A 21786-nucleotide genomic window follows, 5' to 3' on the forward strand; every position below is an offset into this window, starting at 1 on the left:
CCTTACACATCAATTCTGGACCTGAGGTTCTCCTTGAAGAACTTCTAGAAAAGACCTGATGGCCATCCGTCACCCTCCACCTTCATGGCCTCGAAGAATCCTTGTTCCCGTCTCCTTCCCAGTGAGGGCACCAAAAATGGGGGAGAAGAGGTATGCTCTCCAGAGTCTTGTTCTGTCCAGGGTCAGATAAGATCCAGAAGTGGGGACTCAAAGATCAAACCAGAGCTTCGGGGGGGCTGTAAGCCTAACTAACCGAATTGTGAGCTCTTGGACCTGTCAGCTCCTCGAGGACGGGGCCGCCTCCTGCAGGGTGCCCCCAGCCCGGGCTCTGGCTGGGGGCAGACTTGAGGAAGAGGCTTGGGTCGTGGAGGAAGCAGACCTTACGGGGAGTCCTAAAGCTCCTTGGAGGTGGTGGGACTGGTGGGAAAGGAGCGAGGGGGGGCGAGGTTTGGGTCCCCAGGCTTCTGCTCTGAGGAAAGGGTTGGTAGGAAAGGGCCCTCTCTAGGCCTCCAGCCCTGGGGAGCCAGAGGGAGCGGCTGGGACACCTCTCCAGCTGCCCACTCCCACTAGGAGGAAAGAAGGAGTGGCAGGAGGCACCTGTGTTTGCTTCTTGCCCCAGGAGAAAAGGCGAGGCCCAGGCACCTGCTGGGACGGGGCCCCACCTGCTCCCTCCCTTTCCCGGGCAGAGGGAAGGCAGCTGCGTGCGCCCTACCTTGAGCTGCTGCTTGCCTGCCGGAGGGCGGAGGTAGCTGGGAGTCGGGAGGCATTTGCAAGGTTTAAAGGAGTAGAGATCTCAGCGTGGTGGGTGTCCCCTCGTCCAGAATTTTTTAGGCCTCTGGAGCCGTCCCTACTTTAGAAGGTGCGGAATCTGGAAGAATGAGGTTCTGGAAGGAGGAAGCAGGCGCAGAAGAATCCTATCATCCCAGATGTTGGATTCAGACCTGCTGGAATTTGCCCCATGGTCCAGCTCTTCTCTCTCCCCACCCCCTCCACCTTCTTGGTCCATCTCACCTTCCTGACCTTTCCCAAGGCAGTGACCTACTTCCTGGGGGAAACCGAGTCACTAGTTGGATGAGTTCTGTTGGGAGCCCAGGCCCTGGTTCTGTTGGGAGCCCAGCCCGGAGCTGCACGGTGGCCTCTGAGCTGGTGTTCGATGCTCCATTCCTGCAATTAACCCCACCTGGGCTCCCAGACCCTGTGATCTGATCTTGTTTACATCTGCAAGCTATCAATTGTTCTGAGGGGTGTATGTGTGTGTGTGTGTGTGTGTGTGTGAATTTGACTAATGCGAGCACTTTTTTTTCTGGTCCAGACCTTGAGCACTTGGGATAAACCCCTTCCCATCCCACAGTAACAATGGGGCTGCTGACCATTCTCAAACGCCAGTCAGGGGAGCTCCCGGAAGTCTGTTTCCTTCTTACAGTTCCCAACTCAGCTGGACACTTTGGGGATTTTCAGTGACTCAGCAAGTGAGGTGACACGTCAGTAGGCGCCACTCCCTGACCCGGGGCTCAGCCCCACCAGCCGCTAGCTTCCTTCCCAGGATGGGTAAGCCAACCCTCACTTACCTGCTGAGAGGGAAATGGAGACCTCCATGCTGGTGGCTTATAAATATTTGTGATTGAATATGAAATGGGGTATTGAGTTTACTCCCTAAGCTACACCACACCCAGCTAGTCAGTGAGACCCACACAGAAATTCTGTTCAATGGCAGAGAAGAGTTGGGACCTGCAGAGTGTCTACAGGCCAGAATCTTCACAATATTCTGTCCCTTTGGCTTCTTGAAACAATGGACTCCTATTGGGTGGCTAAAGACTTATATCCTTAGTGTGAAAAAAGAGAAGGCCTTGCCTGATGTTTGTTTTTTAAAAATGGCACTAGTAACTTCCATGCAGACCCTGGCAAATAGGTTGCAGGATGGAGTCATTCTTAAGAGCTGCAAGAAAGTCAAAACTGAGTCAGGCCAGGAGCCCTAAGTCACCTCCCTTATCCTCAGGAGAATCTCAGACATCAAAGAGAACTGCCATTAGGAGGGAATCAGATCCCTACTGGGATGAAATACTGGAGGAGGCTCGGGCCCAAGGAGCTGAAACTTATCATCTTCACCATTATCTGATGCTGCAGAGGGGAGCCCGCTGGCTTCCCTGAGGATGACCAGGGGACATTCCCCACCTGTTCTGGGCAGTTACAACCCTGCTGAATGTGCAGTTGGGCTTTCAGCAAATAATAATCATAACGATGAACCATGTAGCCACTACTGCCCCTGTTATAGGGTTCTTTCTCTCTCCCACCCTGAATCTGGACCAATGAGGAGGAAGGTAGCAGAATTTTGACGATTCCCCAAAACTCAGATCTGGGGAGATAACTGCATCGTGTTGGGGTGTGGCTTGAAGGGACTCAAAGCTGGGAAGAAAGGTGTTAATTTGAGTGGCAGCTTTTAGATGTCAGCATTGTCTTGGGCTGCCCTAGGTTTGTTTGCTCTAGAAGCATAAGCTTGAAAAGTCCCAGGCACAGAAAAGCTCTCCAGTGATGGTTGTAACTTCTCTCCCAGCCCCTTCACTCTCAAGTGGGAAACAGACAGGCACATGGGATGTTGTACCTTCTTGGGGATGTTTTCCAAAAATTCCAGGCTTTCAAGAGGCCCATGACAAAGCATCTCTTGGGGGACACTTAGATTCCTTTATCCATTGCAGGAGGCACTCTGGGTGGAAGCCCAGCGGGGGTACGCTCTCTTCCTGGGTGGGGTCATTGTGAAAACTGTGAGACAAAGCACCAGGATCTCAGGCCATCAGAACCCCGATGACGGTGGGAGATGGAGAAGGCAGAGGATGCTCCAAGGTCATTCTCATGGCACCCATGGGCATGAGGAGCTTCAGCTCCCTGAGTTCTAATCGGGGCTGTTGCCAGAATCTCGCACCCAGCATCACACCTGGGAGGTGATGGACCATGTTGGTTGAGTGCAGGGGATTGCGGTCTGACAGGTGTTGGGATTCAATCCCAGCTCCACCACTTGCCAGCTAGGTGGTCTCTGGCAGGTCACTTGACCTCCAATGGCCTTGATTCTTCATCTGAAAGTGACAATAACAATATCTTGTAGGGTGGCCGTGAAGATGAAAGGTGATAATGGGCTCTAGCTCTTCCTGCGGTGCTTGGCATTTAGTAAGAGCTCAGTCATTAGCAGCTAAATTCTTAATCCCCACTCTCGTCACAGCAAAAACCCGCCTGTCTCCTACTGACTTGGTCTGCAAGCTTTGAGCGCTACCGTGCTGGGGGTTCTTTGGCCTGGAGGCCGGCATTCACCTGCCCACAGAACTGGGAAAGAGTGGGAGGCAGATGACTTTCTCTGTCTCTCTTTTTATTTCAATTTTTTTTTTACCTTTTCCTCATATGCCCTTGAAACTTGTCATACCAGTTTCTTTTTTTTTTTTTTTTGATGAGGAAAAATGAGTTAAAATAAAATTAATGATGGCCATTTCTTTTTCTTCCAATTTTATTTTATTTATTTTTTCATTTTTATTTTATATTGGAATACAGTTGATTAACAATGCTGTGTTAGTTTCAGGTGTATGGTAAAAGGACTCAGTTATACCTATACATGTATCTATTCTTTTTAAAATTCTTTTACCATTTAGCTTATTACAGGTCATTTCTTTATTTAAAAGAAATTTAAATTTTTGTCAAATTTATGTAAATACATAGATGAAAAATTCAAATGCTACTGCAGAGGCTTAAGAAAAATGGCAGTTCAAACTTTCCTCACCCTCAATTTCTGCCTCCCAGAGGAAACTACTTAAACTGTTTTAGCTATTTTTGTGTTTCTTTTATATCTCTAAACAATGTGCTTATATTCCTCTTCCCTGATTTTTCACTTTTGTACATTGCAAAAAACTTTTTGCTGTGATTGTGGTTGCCAGATTTAGCAAATAAAATTATAGCATGCCCACATAAAGGTGAATTTCAGATCAATGAAGAGTACTACGTTAAAGTATGTCCCATCAATAGTTGGGATATACTTATCCCAAATGATTATTGGTTGCTTACCTGAAATTAAAGTTTAACTGGGTGTTCTGTATTTTATCTGGCAACCCTAGGTGTGGGGATAAAATTTTAACTCTTCCACCGCCAGTGGACCTCTCATGCTATGCCTCACAGCCACTTTCTGTAGGAGAGAATCCCAGGAACATACGCTTCTTGTATATTGCTCTCTGTTACAGCCTCTCAAATTTCTGATCTCATCCCCTTTTGTCTCTATTCAGGGGCTTTGGGATGAGAAAGGCTGAGCACAGATGCCATAAGCATATATTTGTGTCCGGTGGTCTTTGGGCTTGAGAAAGGCTAAATCTTTCTCTGTTTCAAGTCACACAGCATTTATTTCTTAGCTCCTTTCACCTCTGCAAGGAACGAAACAGAGTTCAAGGCCAAATATCCGTGGGATCTGAAATCTACCTTGAGTTTACTCGGTTCAAACCTGGGCTATTATAATAATCAAGAATGGTTAGGCTAATAGCATTTAATTACTTTAATTCCAATGGTTAATTCCATAAAAACAAAACAAACCAAAAAACCCCCTTCAATTCTGTATTTGTCGTGAACTCGCCTCTCATGTATGCCTAAAGAGGGAATTTGTGACTTAAATATTAAGGATTTCATTTGTTTCCTGGCATTTGTTTGGGGAACCACGTTGTACTGACCCCTAAGAGGAAGATCTTAATTTTGTCCTAAAATATGTTCTCTGTTCCGAGTTTTCAACCATGTTGCTAATGAGCATGGGATGAATTTGGCTGGACATCTCAGGGAGTTATAAACGGAAATGTTTTTAAGCTGCAAATCTTAAGGGCTGTGCCCGCTTTTAAGAGTTTCCTGCAGCACAGAAAGAATTTTCTCTTTTTTGGAACACAAGAAATATGTACTTCACCGGCTTTAGGTGGGGAAGGCATGTTGTTATCTTCAACTCCCCCTCCCTCCAGGAAACTGCGTATGTGGGTTACTGTGATGTAGAACAACAGAATACTGTCTTATTTAAAAGTCAATAAACATCCTTTTCTTCAGCTTGCGTCCTTTCTTTTGGTCAGGTCCCCTGACTCTTCCCTCCTCATTTCTGTGACTTCATGTGTGCTAAGTGTGGCATGTCCTCAGCACACCCTCTCAATGACCCCAACCCTCTGGTCCCTCCAGATTCTGAGCAGGCTGGGCCCTCCAGAAGGGGTCCTTCAGGACCCCACCAAATCTCTCCTGTACTCTGGATGCCCTTGGCTGTGGCATTTAGTCTTTTCATAGACCAGAAGGCCCAGACAGAGGTACTTCGCTTTTATAAGAATCTCAAATATTTGTTTCCAGTCCTGGTATTAATAAAAAACCCCAAACACGCTATGTTGGAAGAGGTGCCCAGTTTCATTTTGTGCTAATTGCTGGAGTCTGCACTCAGACATTCAGAGTCTTGGGTTTTCTTTTGGATAGTTTGAGTCATTTAGTTTTCTGCCAAACAAATCAATCAAAATTTCCTACTTAGCATCTTAACCTCTAAGACAAGAAGTATTAATCCTCCTGGTCATTTGCTACGTTATGTCACGTGGCTGTGAGCAGCTATTATCATTTCTCTCACCAACTGAGGATTCCCAGAGCTTTAAGTTTTGTTACATCTCCTTTCTCTTTCTCTCTCTCACATCCTTTTTTGCTGGGAGGAAGCCGCTGAGTGGCCAGAAGTAGGTAACAATATTCAATTTGCTCTAAACTGCCATGTGCATTTCACATATGCTCAGAAAGTATGTAGAGTAGAAAATAAAAACCCATGGCAAACCCATTTTTTTTTCTTTTTGTTTGTTTGTTTATCATTCCCTTTGGAAGCTGAACTCAACTTCAGCCCGGAGAATGACAAAAAGTACTGAATGAAGAATTACACTCATCCCTCAAAAACTGTAGACACAGTTCTTGTGTGGAGGCCTGACCACCCACTTACTCAGGAACCATTTATTTAGAATAAGAGAGGTGTGGGGTACAGCAGCTTCAACCCAGAAGTCGGTATCCGCAACTTCTAATTCTGGCTCGAAAGCGGACTCTGGCCTACGGCAGCTCACCTAAAATCTGCCTCCGTTTCCCCATCTGTAAAGTGGGAATTATAACTGTAGTCACTAGGGCAGGGCTGTGCCTTAATTGGTTAATGATCATAAAAGGCTTTGAAGGGGCTCGTAGAAGCAGCAGTTTAAGCATTAAGTATTATTATTAAGTGGACCACACCATCCGGTAGCCAGCCCTGGGGTGACTAACCATGGGTTTGGAGTCACCTCTTGGCATTCACAGAGGTTGTGCTCCCAAACACCAAGGCCCTGGGGAAGTGACAGGTGATGGCCTCTGCTTAGACAGAGATCAGCAAAATGCATCTCCGTCTCTGCCTCTAGAACAGAAAGAAATAGTGCTGCACCCCGGCAGGTGCAAAGGACGCCAGGGGAAAAGGTGGCCAGGGAAATGGCAGGGGACAGACAGGGAACATTCATCATTTAACAGACGTTGATGAAATCCCTTTCTATGTGCTAAATGCCAAGTGTGGTTAAAAGAGGAACAAACCCAGTTTCTGTCCTCAGGAATTTACAGTCTGGTTTGATGTCACAAGCACAAATATCTATCCCCAAAAAACAAACAAACAAACAAAAATAGAGAAGATAAGTTTTAGAGGCAGAAAATTCCTGAGGGTGTTTAAAAAAAAAAGCCTTGGGATTGTTTTGCAAATGCTGGAGGGCTTTCAAGAAGTCAGGGGTGGGGGACAAGCTGACCATAATAAAGCCATAGAGACTGTCCCTCATCTGATGGGCAGTCCTGGTTCTGGACTTATCTTTGCTATGAATACTGTGGTTTGACTTTGAATCTGAAGAAGAATCAAATTTGGTTTGGCAGCCAGAGGTTTAAAATGTTTTTAAAAGTAAGTTTGTTTCTTTAAAAAAAATTCTTTTTTTATTGAAGTATATCAGATTTACAATGTTGTAGTTTGTTTCTTATTATAAGAGTAATACAGGTTTAATTTCACCCATTTAAAAAATATACAGAATATATGAAAATCACCCGTAATTCTACTACTCTGCTATCATGATCGTCAAGATTTATTGCCCTTCGGTTTGCTTTTTCCCCGTTAGATCCTAAGTGTTGAGTGTAAATAGATTTCTCCTCCCTGGCTTCAGGACCATCTGCCTCCCTGGGGCTGCTTTTCTCTCCAGTCCTGAGGAGAGACTGTGGTTTGTGGTAAAACACACCTAACTTAAAATTTACCATAGTAACCATTTTTAAGCGGTATTAAATGCATTCATAATGTACAACCATCATCCATCTCCAGGACTCTTTTCCTCTTGTACAAGCGAAACCCTACACCCATGAAACAATAACTCCCCTCTCCCTCTCCCTGGGGAGTGGTTTTGATCTCATCTTACTCTGCACCCCTTTGGCCCTGGATGACTGAGTCTCTGGGTGCCCTTCTCTCTCTCCTCCTGTGCCCCAAGAACATCCACCGACAGCCGTATCCCGGCCTAGGAGGGGCCCGTACCAGCCTGCGCTGCCCATGGCTGGGGATGCTGGTCCATCCCTGCTCCCTTCCTGGAGCCTGAAGAAGGACTCAGGTTGCTCTTAGGATGGGACTCCAGGCGGCCGCTGCCCATCCTCCGGAGCTGGTCCTGGAGATGAAGTCTATCCACTATCCTGTTGACTGGCGTGCGTTTCCCACCCCAGCCAGGTAGACACACTCACCTTCTTTTATCTCCTGCTGCCATTTTACTGCCTCAATTCCCTTCACCTTGCTCAGAATTCTTCTCTCTCTTCTCTTCTATTTCTTTTCCTCCTTGTCTTTTCAAGCTGGCACCATCTGACCCCAAGCCCTACAATCTCTGCCTTTCTTAAACACCTTGCTCTGATGCGTTAATCCCTGTACAAATTCTGACCTACTTATTCGAGGTCCCACTATGTGTCAGATGCCCAGGTAGGATCTTTCATATAACTATTCATGTTGATTTTTTTCCTTTAGGGCATCACAGCTATTACTAGTTAAGAATGAATTCGTATAAAGAAATGTATTGACCCAAGTCACACAGGTGCACAAACCTACCTTATTCCTTTAATGGAGATTTATTTCTACCAAATGGGCTCATTTTAGTTCCATTTACTGTTTGAAAACCCATCGAAGACAGGGATCCTCTCTCCTTTCTCCCACCTTGGTGCTCACACACAATGCTTGGTGCATTAACTTATTGAATGTCCCCCAGATCCTATGAGGTAGATATTTTTGTTATCTCATTTTATAGACGACTGCCAAGGTCATACAGCTGTTAAGGGACAGAGCCAGGACTTGATCAGATTCAGGTCTAGGACTCTACAGCCCATGACCTTGGCCACCACTAACTCTGGGATCTAAGGAGTCATTTTAGTCCAGCCTTCACGTTGTCAGGTGAGCCAACCAGGGCCCCAAGAAATGAGTGGTTTTTTCAAGTTTCATGGCAAATTTTCAACCTAGCTGGAGCCCAGGCCTCTTGACTCCTGCTCTGGTACATTTGATGACAAAATAATCCATTTTGTTTGCCGGCCTCTGGTCTGTCTGACACCCTATAACATAGCATAGGGTCACCCATAATATGTCTGCAACAGCTGAGTCCCCAGCTAATTACCTTTAGTCGTTGCTCTTTGTTCCAAGGATTCTCTTTAAAGTGAGATGGTGTACCAAATAATGACCTCTCTTTTCAACTTAATGATATGATCCTTTAATCCATTATCTTTAAAAATAGACTGTCACGCAGAGACAAGGCAGCACCAAAATATAGGGAACATTTGCTTTTCTGGCTTTTCTTTCTTTTGGGTTCCCCACCAAAAGGTGAAGCCCCTGAAAGCCTAGAGGGATGAGTCTTCAGCGTGACCCTGTCTTGACATCCTGGATACTCAACAGGAGGACAGTGGACATGGACCTTCCTTTCTGGATTTTTCTCCTCTCCTTTGGGTGCTGCTTGACCTGAGATGGAATCTGTTATGTTTATGGAGGTTGACACTCTTAATGAAAGCACCCTTTCTGGTTTGGGGATTTGAAGGTGGCAGTTCAAGCATCGGCCAATATGGTGCTGACAGTCCCAAGATCAGTTTTCAGTGTGTTTTCTTTTTCCATTCTGCTTCCACTTAGGTAGGAAGGCAAATCAATGCCTATGGAGGGAAGTAGGAGCCCCTCTGTCCTACAGCTGGCCTGCCCCATCTCGTATAGCAGGTGATCCTCGGTATTCTTTGAACCTTACATCTATGCGCTTCTCCCCCACCTCCCTGTTGTTATTAGCACAGAGAAACTGCAGTGTCACTTCATGAGTTGATTCCCTTCATTCCTAAAGTTCTTCTGGGGCCATCCCTTCCCTCCAGCCAGAAGGAACGAGTCAGTTTCGACCCTTGACAAAGAGAATCTTGCCCCCTTCTATTTCTTAATCTCCCCTGAGGAGTAGAAATTCCTTCCTACCCTCATAAAAAGGAGGCCTGTGAGATAAGTTGGACCCATCTTTCCGGCCAGTGCAAGCTGGTTTCCCGTCAACCTTTTCTAAGGATTTGCATAAACCACTCCAGAGACCCCCAAGCCACTCACTGAAATATTAATATTCACAATGTGTTGAGTATCTAGTACATACAAGGCATGGTGTGTGGCACTTTATATATTATTTCATTCAATCTCCATCATCATTCTAAAGGTGGTCATCAGGATCTACAAAAGGAAGCTCAGAGGCGAGATCAAGTCATTTCACCATAAATGAAACACAAGGCCTCAAAAGCCAGACTTCTGGCTTCAGAGCCAAGGTGTCTCCCATCACATGGTTTCGCTGTGACATTGTGTGATGGGGCTGACAGGAAGCCCTGCCTGATCTGGGTTTGTGGGGAGGCCCTTATTTTGGCGAGCAGGGGCTCACATCTGGATGTCCTGGGGGCAGCGTCAAGCTCTGGCTCGTTCCCGGCTCCTGTTCCATTTGCTTTGCTCCAGCACGCAGAATCTTGGCTTCAAACAAAGAGGCTAAGGCCAAGTTTTGACTCGGGGCTCCCTTTACATCCAAAATGGAGAGAATTCACGGACGCACGTGAGCTTGGATGTCCCAGTTTGAATGTCAGGAGTTTTCCAAAAAAATTTGCACTGGATTGACCTAAAACTAACTTCCTTTTCCAGGGGATTCAGCCGCGGTGAGTTATTTAAGATCTTCAGATGGTCTGGATGGCCAGGGCAACATCCATTTGGAGGCTCGTGGAGGAGGAGCTCAAGTAAAACGTCTTTTCTCTTGAAGGTGTGTGGAGAATCCTAGCTTGGGAGGGGCTTTAGGGATCCCTTGCTCTAATATGTTCATTTCACACATGAGAAAAGTAAGAGCCGAAGGAGTGACCTGACTTGCTCAAGACCGTAGAGTAATAATTGGTAAAGACAGGAGAGCCATGTGGGCACCCAGGAGGCTGAGCTTTCTATCCCTCTCTGCTGCTTCCTGAGGCTCATTTTTCCCATTTTTGTGCCTTTGAGGGTCTACCACTGGAAGATTATTTAATAAAAAGTTAACCCCGTTTTTGGTAGTAAAATCAACCCCAAAGTATTAGAGTAAAAAAACCACCCAAAACAAAAAACCAAACAACATCTTCACCCTGGTAGCCAGCTAAAACTGACTAGACTAGATCAGCGAGAACCCACAGGGCAGGTTGGCTAGAAAGTGGCCCCTATGATTCCTGCTGCTTTTGGGCAAACAAAATGAACTCTCCATCTCTCTAGACTGCAAATGGCGACTTGCACACAAACCAGATACACTTTCTTTCATTTCTAAATGGGAGAGACGGAGAAGAGATAAGAGGCAAAGCTCCCGGGGCGATGCGAATCCAGCCTTAGCTAACCAGAAGATCTGGCTGACCAGCACCCACTCCCCATGCTGGTCTGATAACAAAGCTTTTACTGTCACGGGCAAACTTTATAACAGATGATCATTGCTCTGCCCTTCATTTAATTTTATTTTAAGAAATCTGATTTCACGATGGAGCTGTATTTGCTTGGATTCCTCAAACAGCCTCATGCTGCCTCTGCTGTGTTGTGTGTGCACGCCCAGCCTGAACAGTGCTCTATACTGGTTCTGATATGCCCCCCAACTCACCTCCAGTTTGGGATAAAACTCTTATCTTGAGCCAAATTCCGGCTCAAGATTCAGGCCAGCTGTAGAGGGAGTGCAGTGCCCGGGGAAAGGCATGGTGTGCACTGACCCCCCCTCCACCAAATATCAAGATCCCTGCATCTTTTAAAAAAATTTTATTGACGTATAGTTGATTTACAATGTTGTGTTTATTTCTTCTGTATAGCCACCCAATAGAATGAAATCATGCCTTTTGCAGCAACGTGGATGGACCTAGAGATTATCATACTAAGCAACGTAAGTCAGACAGAGAAAGACAAATACAATATGATATAACTTATATGTGGAATCTAAAATACTATACAAATTAACATATCTATGAAACAAATCTTTTTAAGAGGCAAAATCATGTTTAAAAGACCCTGAAGGGAGCTGTGAAGGGGATAAGCTTAACAGAGACAAGACCCAAAGGATGTGCTTTCTGGGTTGGAGGTGGGGGTGTGGAGCTGGAGGCTATGTGTATGAAAGGACCTCAGATGGTTTTCAACACATCAGGCGAACTTTTGTCCCCATTTCCTGTATTCTTGAATCTTCATAATCAAGGAAGCACCATGGGCTTCATAAAAGCCCAGGGCCCCCCAACTGGAAACAAGGTGACTGGCCCTTTTGCTTTAATTTAGAGATGTGTCCACCATGAACCCAAACTCAAACTCAGCTGTTTTCTTTTGAGACTGATAGCGACGTGACAGATAAAGTCATGAATTTCCCAGAGACATTTCCTGAAGTCCAATCTCTTTCGAAATGGTCAACTCTAGGAGAGCCAGACTAAGATTTGGCTGGTGAAATTAGATTTGGAAAGATCTGTGTAATGGTGGCCGAATTCCATTCTTTATTGAGTGTCTCTGCTTCTTTTTTTTTTAAAATATTTATTTATTTATTTATTTATTTATGGCTGTGTTGGGTCTTCGTTTCTGTGCGAGGGCTTTCTCTAGTTGTGGCAAGCGGGGACCACTCTTCATCGCGGTGCGTGGGCCTCTCACTGTCGCGGCCTCTCTTGTTGCGGAGCACAGGCTCCAGACGCGCAAGCTCAGTAATTGTGGCTCACGGGCCTAGCCGCTCCGCGGCATGTGGGATCTTCCCAGACCAGGGCTCGAACCGGTGTCCCCTGCATTGGCAGGCAGATTCTCAATCACTGCGCCCCCAGGGAAGCCCTGTCTCTGCTTCTTTAGTCGTTGACACTATCAAGGATATCTGGAAAGATGTAATGTTTACTCTATAATTACTACTGTCCTTTAATTTTTATCTGCTGATGTGGGAACTTAAGTCTCTGGTTCAACTGAGGATGTGGTGGGTTTGAGCTCATCATCTTCTTTGGTCCTAAATACTAATATGAACTGTTATGGAGAAAAGGAAGGATGGAGAAGGAAGATTGTTAGGTTGCTTGGGACTGGGAAAAGCAAGTCATCAGAGAAGGAGTCAGTTCTTCTCTATTTAGATTTGAGGCATGTTGCTTTAGTGGCCAGGTCTGCCATAACACTGAATTTACTTTCTAACCTGGGATGCATAGACATTTGACCAAATGGGGCAATGAGTTAGGTGCTGGTGGATAACTTATTGCTAAATTAAAAGTGAAATAGTGCCTGTCTTGGGACTTGAATGAACCGACTTGATTCTCCCTTGAGCCTCTGGATTATGAAAACAACTTATTGGGAAATGAAGCCAAACCAAATATACACTTTGACATCCAGATGTTTGATCACCTGTTTATTTCCAATGTACAAGGAAAACAAAACTATTTCAGCGCTGCTTAAAAATAGACTGGAAAGTAAATCATTTAGCCCTTTGAAGGCTTGGGTTTATTTATTTGTTTATCTATGTATTTGATTTTCTTCCAAAGAAATGGAATTAAATGGTTGTTTTGGCTGTAAATAGACTCAGCCTAAAGAAATCACAGCACCTGAAGTCAATATTCTTCCTGAGCAGGGATAATCACTACTGAGTGTGAAATTGCCACATCTGAAATTACTGATGAAAAAAACCATGTTGGTAGAAGACTACACTTGAGACTCTTCAATCCTATGTCCTTCTTAAAAGCTTTGGGATGAGAGTTCATTTACATGGAGAAAAGTCCTTTAGTGAAACACTCAAAATAGCAAACATCAATTAGAGGCTGTGCTCCTAGGATGTCTTTCATCTTCAGACCTGGGAGTGCTCTACAAACACTCATTAATCCTTCCCAACGCTGCTGCCAGCCAGGTCCAAGCATCTTCCTTCCCAGTGACAAGAATGTGACGGTTTCAGGGGAAACATTTCTTTTCCCCAAATCTTTCACCTTTGGGTGGGGTGTGGTCATCGTTTCAAGTGTACAATTCCCAAACCAGAATATCCGAGATGGATCTAGACATTTTAACAAAATGAATTCAGATTGAGCCAGAATTCCTTAGCATAATAAAAATGGGTGAGGGATTTCCCTGGCGGTCCAGCGGTTGAGACTCTGCGCTTCCACTGCAGGGGGCACGGGTTCGATCCCTGGTTGGGGAACTGAGATCCTGCATGCCACGCAGTGCGGTCAATAAATAAATAAATAAATAAATAAACTTCAATACACGATGGAGATTTAAATTAAAAAAAAAACAAACAAAACTGATGAGCGGGAACCTTCAAAGAGTTTGTACTCTCAAATAGCACCAACCTTTCTCAGTGAGATATGCTGTATTTTCTAAGACATACACAGTTTTCCATTGAATGAATTTATTTCATGGCCTGTTTTCTGTTAATTATATACACCCTGCCTGGATACCTAATGGAAAGACGCACATTTGGCTTTATTTTGGCAAAGACATTAGTGAGTTTGAAATCCAACCTCTGGAAGCATTGGAATCCTCACAATGAGGGCAAACGTCTCCATAGGAAAGCCTTCCTTCGGTCATAGGGTTTCATACGGCTTCTGCTAATGTACCTTGATGACAGTTTGGTGGGTTGGTTGATTTACGCCCAGGTTTATGCCTCTCCCAATTAGAACTTCTTCCTGGTTCTCACCTTTGGAAGAAAGAAGGTGTCGATCCAAATTGTCTGCACAGAGTGGACCGGCCTCAGCCACTGAGGGCAGAATTTCCCGGTGACTGGCTGAAGCTTTGAGAAATGGGATCATCTAGAGGTCAGAAGGAGCCACAGGCAGAAGGAAGGAACTGGATTTCCTTATTTTGGCGAATGGTACCGTGAGCCACCCTGCCACCCAAACCAGAAGCCTGGCAGCCGTCCGCGATTCGTCCTCATTCACCTCTAATTGGTCATAAAACCCTGTTGCTATTACCTGAAGATAGTTCTTCGTGGCACTTGTTCAAATCCTCCTCATTTTTTTTTTAACCTGGATTTTTCCAACAGCGTCCTGACAAGTCTCCCTGTCTCTCATCTCCGTCCACTTCAATTATCTCAAAATTGCCGCCAGAGTGAGCTTTCTACAGAGCAAATATGAGTATGGTCCTCCCCTGTTAAACTTTTACCAGGTCCCCATTGTCTCCACGATTGCATCCCCACTTCACAGGATGCCGTGGCAAAGGATGTTATCTGGTCTGGGCTAATGGCCTCAGCCCCGACGGTCACCACTCAGCCTGTGGGCCATGTTTCAGCTCTTCAAGCTGCCTGTCATTGTCTTTGATGGCTCTGCTGACCCCTTTGCTTGATTCAGGTGTCCTCTCATCCGGAAAACCTTCCCTGCAACTCCTCCCTCCACCCAGATCTGGATGGAGACTCCTTTTACCGGCTCCAGCAGCACCTTATGTTTACCTGTGTCAAAGCGTTTATCAAGTCCAGTGATCGCTTCTTTGCCTTCCCCATTAGACTGTGACCTCTTTGAGGGCAAAGAATGTCTTTCCTCCCTAAAGCCCCACCTAGATCAAGGAATAGAAGAGCGCTGAATGAAAGCTTGCAAAAGGAGTCAATGAAGAGTTTAGGATTCTACTTCATAGTTTGCCGAAAAACATTCAGAAATCTTCTCTTTTTTTGCACTTTTCTGAATTTGTTTATTTATTTATTTTTGCTTCTTTAAATTTTTTTTAAAAAATTAAAAACATTTTTATTTTATATTGGAGTAGAGTTGATTAGCAATGTTGGGTTAGTTTCAGGTGTCCAACAAAGTGATTCAGTTATACCTATACATGTATCTATTCTTTTTCAAATTCTTTTCCCGTTTAGGTTATTACAGAATATTGAGCAGAGTTCCCTGTGCTATACAGTAGGACCTTGTTATCTATTTTAAATATGGCAGTGTGTACATGTCAATCCCAAAGTCCCCATCTATCCCTCCCCTGCACCCCTCCTCCCTGGTAGCCATAAGTTCGTTCTCTACATCTGTTAGTCTGTTTCAGAAATTACTCTAATGTCATACTTTAGTGAGTGGTATTTTGACACATATATTGGTGTAGAACGTAGCAATTCTTTCTTTTTTTTTTTTTTAAAGATTTTTTTTTTTGATGTGGACCATTTTTAAAGTCTTTATTGAATTTGTTACAATATTGCTTCTATTTTTCTATTTTGGTTTTTTGGCCGTGAGGCATGTGGGATCTTAGCTCCCTGACCAGGGGTCGAACCCACACCCCCGGCATTGGAAGGCCAAGTCTTAACCACTGGACCGCCAGGGAAATCCCGAGCGTAACATTTCTAAACACATTTCTATCTGCTGTTTTGTTGGATTGCACAGCTTCTGATTGTGGGACTCCTAAAGAGCAAAGCTTTATTTCTACCTTGAATTGGTATCCACAGAAGTTGGAGAAGAGAAAAATGACTTAAAAAGGATCCACGAGACTTCCCTTGGAAACTCCAAAAAAGAAAAAAAAATCCTGCATTGCATTTGGGATCAGCATGATTTGAATGGACTCCTTCATTTCGGTTGAAATGATTCTCCTGCTGTCCCTTCTCTGCATGCTTCTAAGTGTGCCTGGTTTATATCGCCCACATCTCAGAAAGAACTCTCGGAATCCATCTCCACTTGACTCTTTTCCTCCTCTGGGTAATAGGCAGAGAAATGGGCTCTCTTTTCTTTCCTAGGGGCTGTGCCACAGATGAAAACACTCCCTTCAGCCCAGGTCCCACTGTTAGTCCCTGCTCTTAGTAATATTTTTGTGGTTACTTACTGAGATTTTTAAATAGTGAAAAGGTCTCCAGAGGCAAATGCTATTAGGAAGCCAATGAAAGTTATTAAATCATTGCATGAAAAACATGCTTTTTTAATGGAAACGATGTGTTTGGATGGTGTTTGCATGCTGTTTGAGGTTGTTCTAGGATGTAGTGGCGGGCTCCCCGTTCCAGATCACCCTTTGCCTTCCTGCCTTTCAGCTGGCTCTGGCCTCTGGGTTGCGAGTACTGTTCGCAAGCAGATTGCTTTTCTCTGCAGTGCTCTGCAGTAAGAACATTTACTAAGAGGGTAGTTCAAGCATCACTTGCTCATGTTTCCATAGGCATGAGACCAGCTGGGTCACATGTACAGAAAATATGCATTTTTCTATGCCACATCTTTCCACCCGAGGCTTTAAAACAAAGCTGAGGGGCAGCTAACAGGTTTGCTTTCAAAGTTCCTGCCAGTGAGAGACTACTTGGATGAAGGTGGAGCTAAGACTTCCAAAGAAAATCTTCAGGAAAATTCCATTTTGCTCCTAGGTTCTTTCCTACCGTGAAATCCAGATACACAAAAAAGTGCTACACTTCAAGAAAGGAAGACAACATCTCATCTCGTTTTTGTTTTTCTGTAGGTGCTGCCTAACATATGTGTAAGCAGGTGAAGGTGAGGTTTAGTCTATTGCCCCATCTACACAGACCAACGCAGGGAACATTGGAAGTTAATTCAGATTAATTACCAATATATGGCTCTATTGTGTTTCAGTCTGTGTCTTGGTTATTTAAGCTGTTTTAGTGATTGAATCAAATGAGCCCGTGTGATAGGATTGTTTGATCGCTGGTCAGCCTGGAAATTGTCAATTTTGCAGTGCATTAGGGAGACATACAGATATTTATAGGAGCTGTGCTAAGAGACAAACCAAATCGAAACAATATTTCAAAAAAGGAGTTTGGGTATTGCAAAACAATTTTTCACAAGATCCATTGAGGAATGTTATACACCAATTTTAAAAAACTGCTTTAAAGTGGACACAGAACCAAACATAAATATTTATTTGCCTAAAATGCAAACTCTCTTCTATATTAAACAAGAGAGAGGCTATGAGGTTTTCCAAGGAACCAAAGAAGAAACATGCATAAGAGTTTGAGTTTTTATATTATGGAAAACATTAGAGTTTATTCTATTTGATTTGGGATTTTGGTATAATAGTCTTGCTAAAACTTTCTATTTATTATGCTTTCTTATAATAAGGCTGGCACTACAGATATAAAAGGAAAGAAACTAACTACTTGGAACTCAAAGAAATCTACTTTACCTCCCAGCTTCCATTTTCTGAATATTGTAATATTTCAGACAAATTTATTGTATTTTTAAAGTTTCAGCTAATTGCCTCAATTTCTTTAGCTTATAGGTACAGGGAAAAAATAGCTAGGTGATGATTGAATAATATATTTGTTACACAAGTCAAGGAATAGAGTCATTTTTTTGGAGAAAATGATTGTTTTCAAATCCTACCCTCAATGACTTCTCTGACTTAGATTTTCTCCTTCAAATCATTAACAGTCCCCACTCCTGGGACCACAAGGACCCAAGCTTGAAAAGCATAGCTCTAGAGTCCTGAGCTGACACTGGCGTCCTGTAATCTCTGTAGAGTCCTTTCGTCAGAGCAAGCACACCTGAAAGCTGCCCAGTTTATGAATGACAATTGGATCTTTTGGATGGCAAAATTCTATGGGAATACAGAGCAGGGAGAGCCCAAGAGAAATGTGAATAGGCAGAAAAGCAGCATCTGTCCTTCTGTGTGGGCAAGAGAAAGTTAATTAACCGGGGAAAACAATCCAAGGCAAACTGACAGAAACTTGACATGGAGCTGTCACTTCCCAGCCTGGGAAGTGACCTAGGAGTATTGCTGGAGTCGTGAATCACCAGATAATCAATCCACAATATATTTATTGAGTAACCAGGAGATGTTCAGGTGTTGAGACTTTCCAGGCTCCACTGGAAGAGTCTTGAGAACAAAATAGATACCACTGTCCACATTCTTTTTCTTGAAAACTTTGTATGATTCCAGTTATCCTAAAATTAAAGACGGTCCAGAGATGGACAAGTACAAATATGGAGGTGTAATTTCAGTTATATTTGCCCCACTAATCATGGGGATATATTGTTGACATTTGGGACATCAACACTACAGCATTTCGGTTGTGTTTGGGATAGTTCTGATGTGATTATGCAGATATATTGCTATTTTATCTTTTAACAGATGAATTGGGAAGTATATTGTCATTTAAAAGGAATATAGAACTAGTAAGATCATAATTAGGGTCAAATTGTGAATCGCTTATCTGTCCCTCTTACTTGTTCTGCTAACTTCTTTCAGGTACGTGTTAGGTGCTCAGTATATGCTGGTCAAGTAAATTAATGAATGAGCCATGTTGGTAAAAAAGATTTTGTTTGAACATGATATTTACCTGAAAATATTAGAAAATGACAACATTGGAAAGGAGCTATATAAAGGAAAAGCAGAAAATGGCAGAAATATATGTAAGATATGTGTCAAAGAAACTGAAATTTTAAAAATAAAAGCATTCCTATTAAGTCTAAGTTCAGAGAAATGTGCAAATTGTATAATGGTGAGTTCTGGAAGATACCCCAGAACAGACAGTGTAGACGTGTGGGCAATTTGCTAGCTTTTCTCCAAGTTTTTCCTAGAGGAGTTGGGATTTTAGGAGCTTCTTGAATAAACATCCAGTTCGCCTTATTTTCACTTCTGATCTATTGACTGATTTCCAAGAACTGGGTCAGGATGTCCTGAAATCGACTCTTCTCCTTGGATACACACGTTTCTCTTCTGTCACTGGGCTCTCTTCTGTTGGTCAGATGGAAGTTCTCCTTTTTCACTCGAATCATGTAGCTTGGATTTCCGCTCTCCTCGTGCTGTATCCTGTTCTATTTTCACCCTATGATGACCAGTCTTTTATTGCTCAGATTTCACATGTGCTAAAACGTAGTAATAACAACACTTGAAATTTACATAGTACCCTATCTCAGAGGAGATCAAGGTATTTTTACAGACAGTGTCTTGCTACTCTTCCGTACATCATTGCAAGGTAAATAGGACACAGCTCTCATGATCCCTATTTTACACACGAGGAAAGGGAAGCTCAAGGAAGTGAAATGGTTGGCTTCTTTTCACGAGCTGGTGGAGGGAGCTATGGGTATTCTTGGTTCAATCGTTAGGCTCTTTCTAGATGGATAGTCTTTTTTTGGGTAAAGCTATGGAGAGGGACAGGAACAGAGTTTGTTTTGCCTTTTTCCCCCCCATTAGATTTATAATAAATGTTTTGTAGTATTTGGCCTATTGCCTTAGGTGGTGTTTATTTTTCAGCAGAGTTGTTTATAGTCTGGGCTTGGGCTTGAATGCTGTTGAGACTTGAGTAAGTCACATGTTGGAAGAGACTGAATAGCGCAGGCTTCTGGATTTGGGCGATCTTTGAGAAAAGAGCAACGCTTAATTAGAGAGTGATTCAATCCAGAGGCAGAGATGAATGGGATCGTGTCCTATGGTTTCTTGAATCTTCATGCTTCTTGGACTGATAGTAGCACTTTGGGTTGGGGGGTGGTGGTAGTGGATTTCACTAGGTAAATACCCACATGGCTGAGATATTTAATGGAAAACTGTGTTCCTGGGATTTCGGTTGGCAGTAGGCTATAGCTTATCAAACCACTAGCTTGTTTGCTACGGCTGCTAAATTATAGTTTTGGAGAAATTCAGAACCTTCTTTGCCTGAGGACTTTTAAAACAGTGCTCAAAGTTGAAGGAGCTTTATCTTGAAGTGTTTTATTGGTCGTTCTGAAACTCCCTTGTGCAAGAATGATGAAGCCCAGGTATGTGTGTGCAGCATAAGGTGTGGTCACCATACAGTTGCCAAGCGAGACTTGCTTTTTTTTTTTTTTTTTTTTAAGTTTTGTTGAGACTTGGGCAATCTCGATAAGGATTTTTTTCCAGGCTGATCTACAATGTGCTACCTCAATAATTTTGTAGGCTCTTGGGGCTGTGTGCCTTCGCTTGGGTTGCGCAGACCCCACAACACCTTCAGACTGAGTCTTCTTTTCAAGTTAACAGGGCGTAATGGTGCGCCCCCCAAGATGTCTGTGGGGATGGTACTCACTGCTTTCCATTCCTACCACGAAGCTGAATTTTCCAAACCTTGCATGAGCTGTTTGGAGGCTGCTGCTACAAATCTGAGTTTCTTTCAAATGGATTTCAGATAGCTGGATTGGTGATTGAGTAACAGATAACGTGTGAACTCAAGCTGGGGAGAGAGTGAGGGTATGAAGTTGGCGCTATGGCCAGCTGGGTAAGGCTATCAAAACATGAAAAAAGATATAGAGTGGATAAACAACAAGGTCCTACTATATAGCACGTATTCAATAACCTGTGATAAACCAGAATGGAAAAGAATATGAAAAAAAATGTACATGTATACGTATAACTGAATCACTTTGCGGTACCTCAGAAATTAACACAACATTGCAAATCAACTATACTTCAATAAAATAAATTTTAAAAAGTAAATAAATTTAAAAAAATGGAAAAAGCACAGTGGCTCTGCTCCTGTCCTTGGCAAGCTGCCTGGGTTCCAAGGCCAGACTTTCTTCCTTCGTAAAATGAGGATCCCTGTCTTATTTATTGCGCAGGAATGTGAGGATGAAGAGGGTAGCGTGGATGTGAAAGTTCTTTGTAAACTGGTAAAGCTCTCTGGAAATCCTGGAAGATATCTGCAAAATAGGGGTAAAGATACCCAATTTGTAGGATTGTCTCAAAGACTAAGAGAGATGACTTACGCAAGGCTCCCAGCACACTGCTTTACACATAACAATAAGCAAAATGTAGTTTTCCTCCCCACGCCTCCACTTGTTTCCTACCCAAGACTCTGATGTTATTCTTCTCATTCTCATTTCCCCCACCTTCTGACCCATGAGAGAAGTTAGAATTTGTGGAACCCTGTCTTGGGTTGTTCCCTGTGTGGGTCCACTTCTTTGGTTGCCCGCATTGGATTAGGCCTTGGCTGTCTACGGATTTTCATGCCTTCGTTCCCCTGCTCTCGACTCTCCTAATCCTAGAGTTTCCTGATCAGACACAGACCTCTCCTTGTGGTTCTTCCCCAGAACTCACTGTTGGGATCATTCACTCTCCTATGATCCCGCACAGGGGTTTTAGAACTCTCTACTTAGCCCTTTAAAAAATCCTGCCCAATTTTATTTAGGTCTCCTTTTATATTGCAAAAGCGAGGATGGCAGGGACCACATTTATTTATTTTTGAACACCATACAGCATCAGCCTCTGGCATGCAGTAGGCATGCAGTGAAAGCAAATGAGTAAGTGCACGAGTGACTAAAACTGACATGTATCTACTGCTTCTCTGCAGGTAGATACCACTTTCCAGGATGTTCTGCTAAAACCAGTTGTACATTTGATTTAAGGTTTTCCGTAAATGGGTCAACAGCGAAGCGAGGGTCCAATGACGGTGATCTCTTGAAACAGTAATATCCTGGTCACCTGCCATTTTGAATGCTGTC

The 21786-nt window shown here is 43.6% G+C and overlaps 1 long non-coding RNA gene across 1 annotated transcript in view; it reads left to right on the forward strand.

Moving 5' to 3' along the window:
- The first annotated feature begins 517 nt into the window (after nucleotides 1–517).
- Nucleotides 518–21786, forward strand: part of LOC309655443 — a 49259-nt gene continuing 27990 nt past the window's right edge. The window contains exons 1-2 of the long non-coding RNA XR_014260841.1: nucleotides 518–10170; nucleotides 11317–11387. This is a non-coding gene — a long non-coding RNA (uncharacterized lncRNA). The remainder of the gene's footprint in view (nucleotides 10171–11316; nucleotides 11388–21786) is intronic.

This window comes from Balaenoptera physalus (genome assembly GCF_965194825.1).
Source record: "Balaenoptera physalus genome assembly, chromosome: 2".
NCBI classification, from domain to species: Eukaryota; Metazoa; Chordata; class Mammalia; order Artiodactyla; family Balaenopteridae; genus Balaenoptera; species Balaenoptera physalus.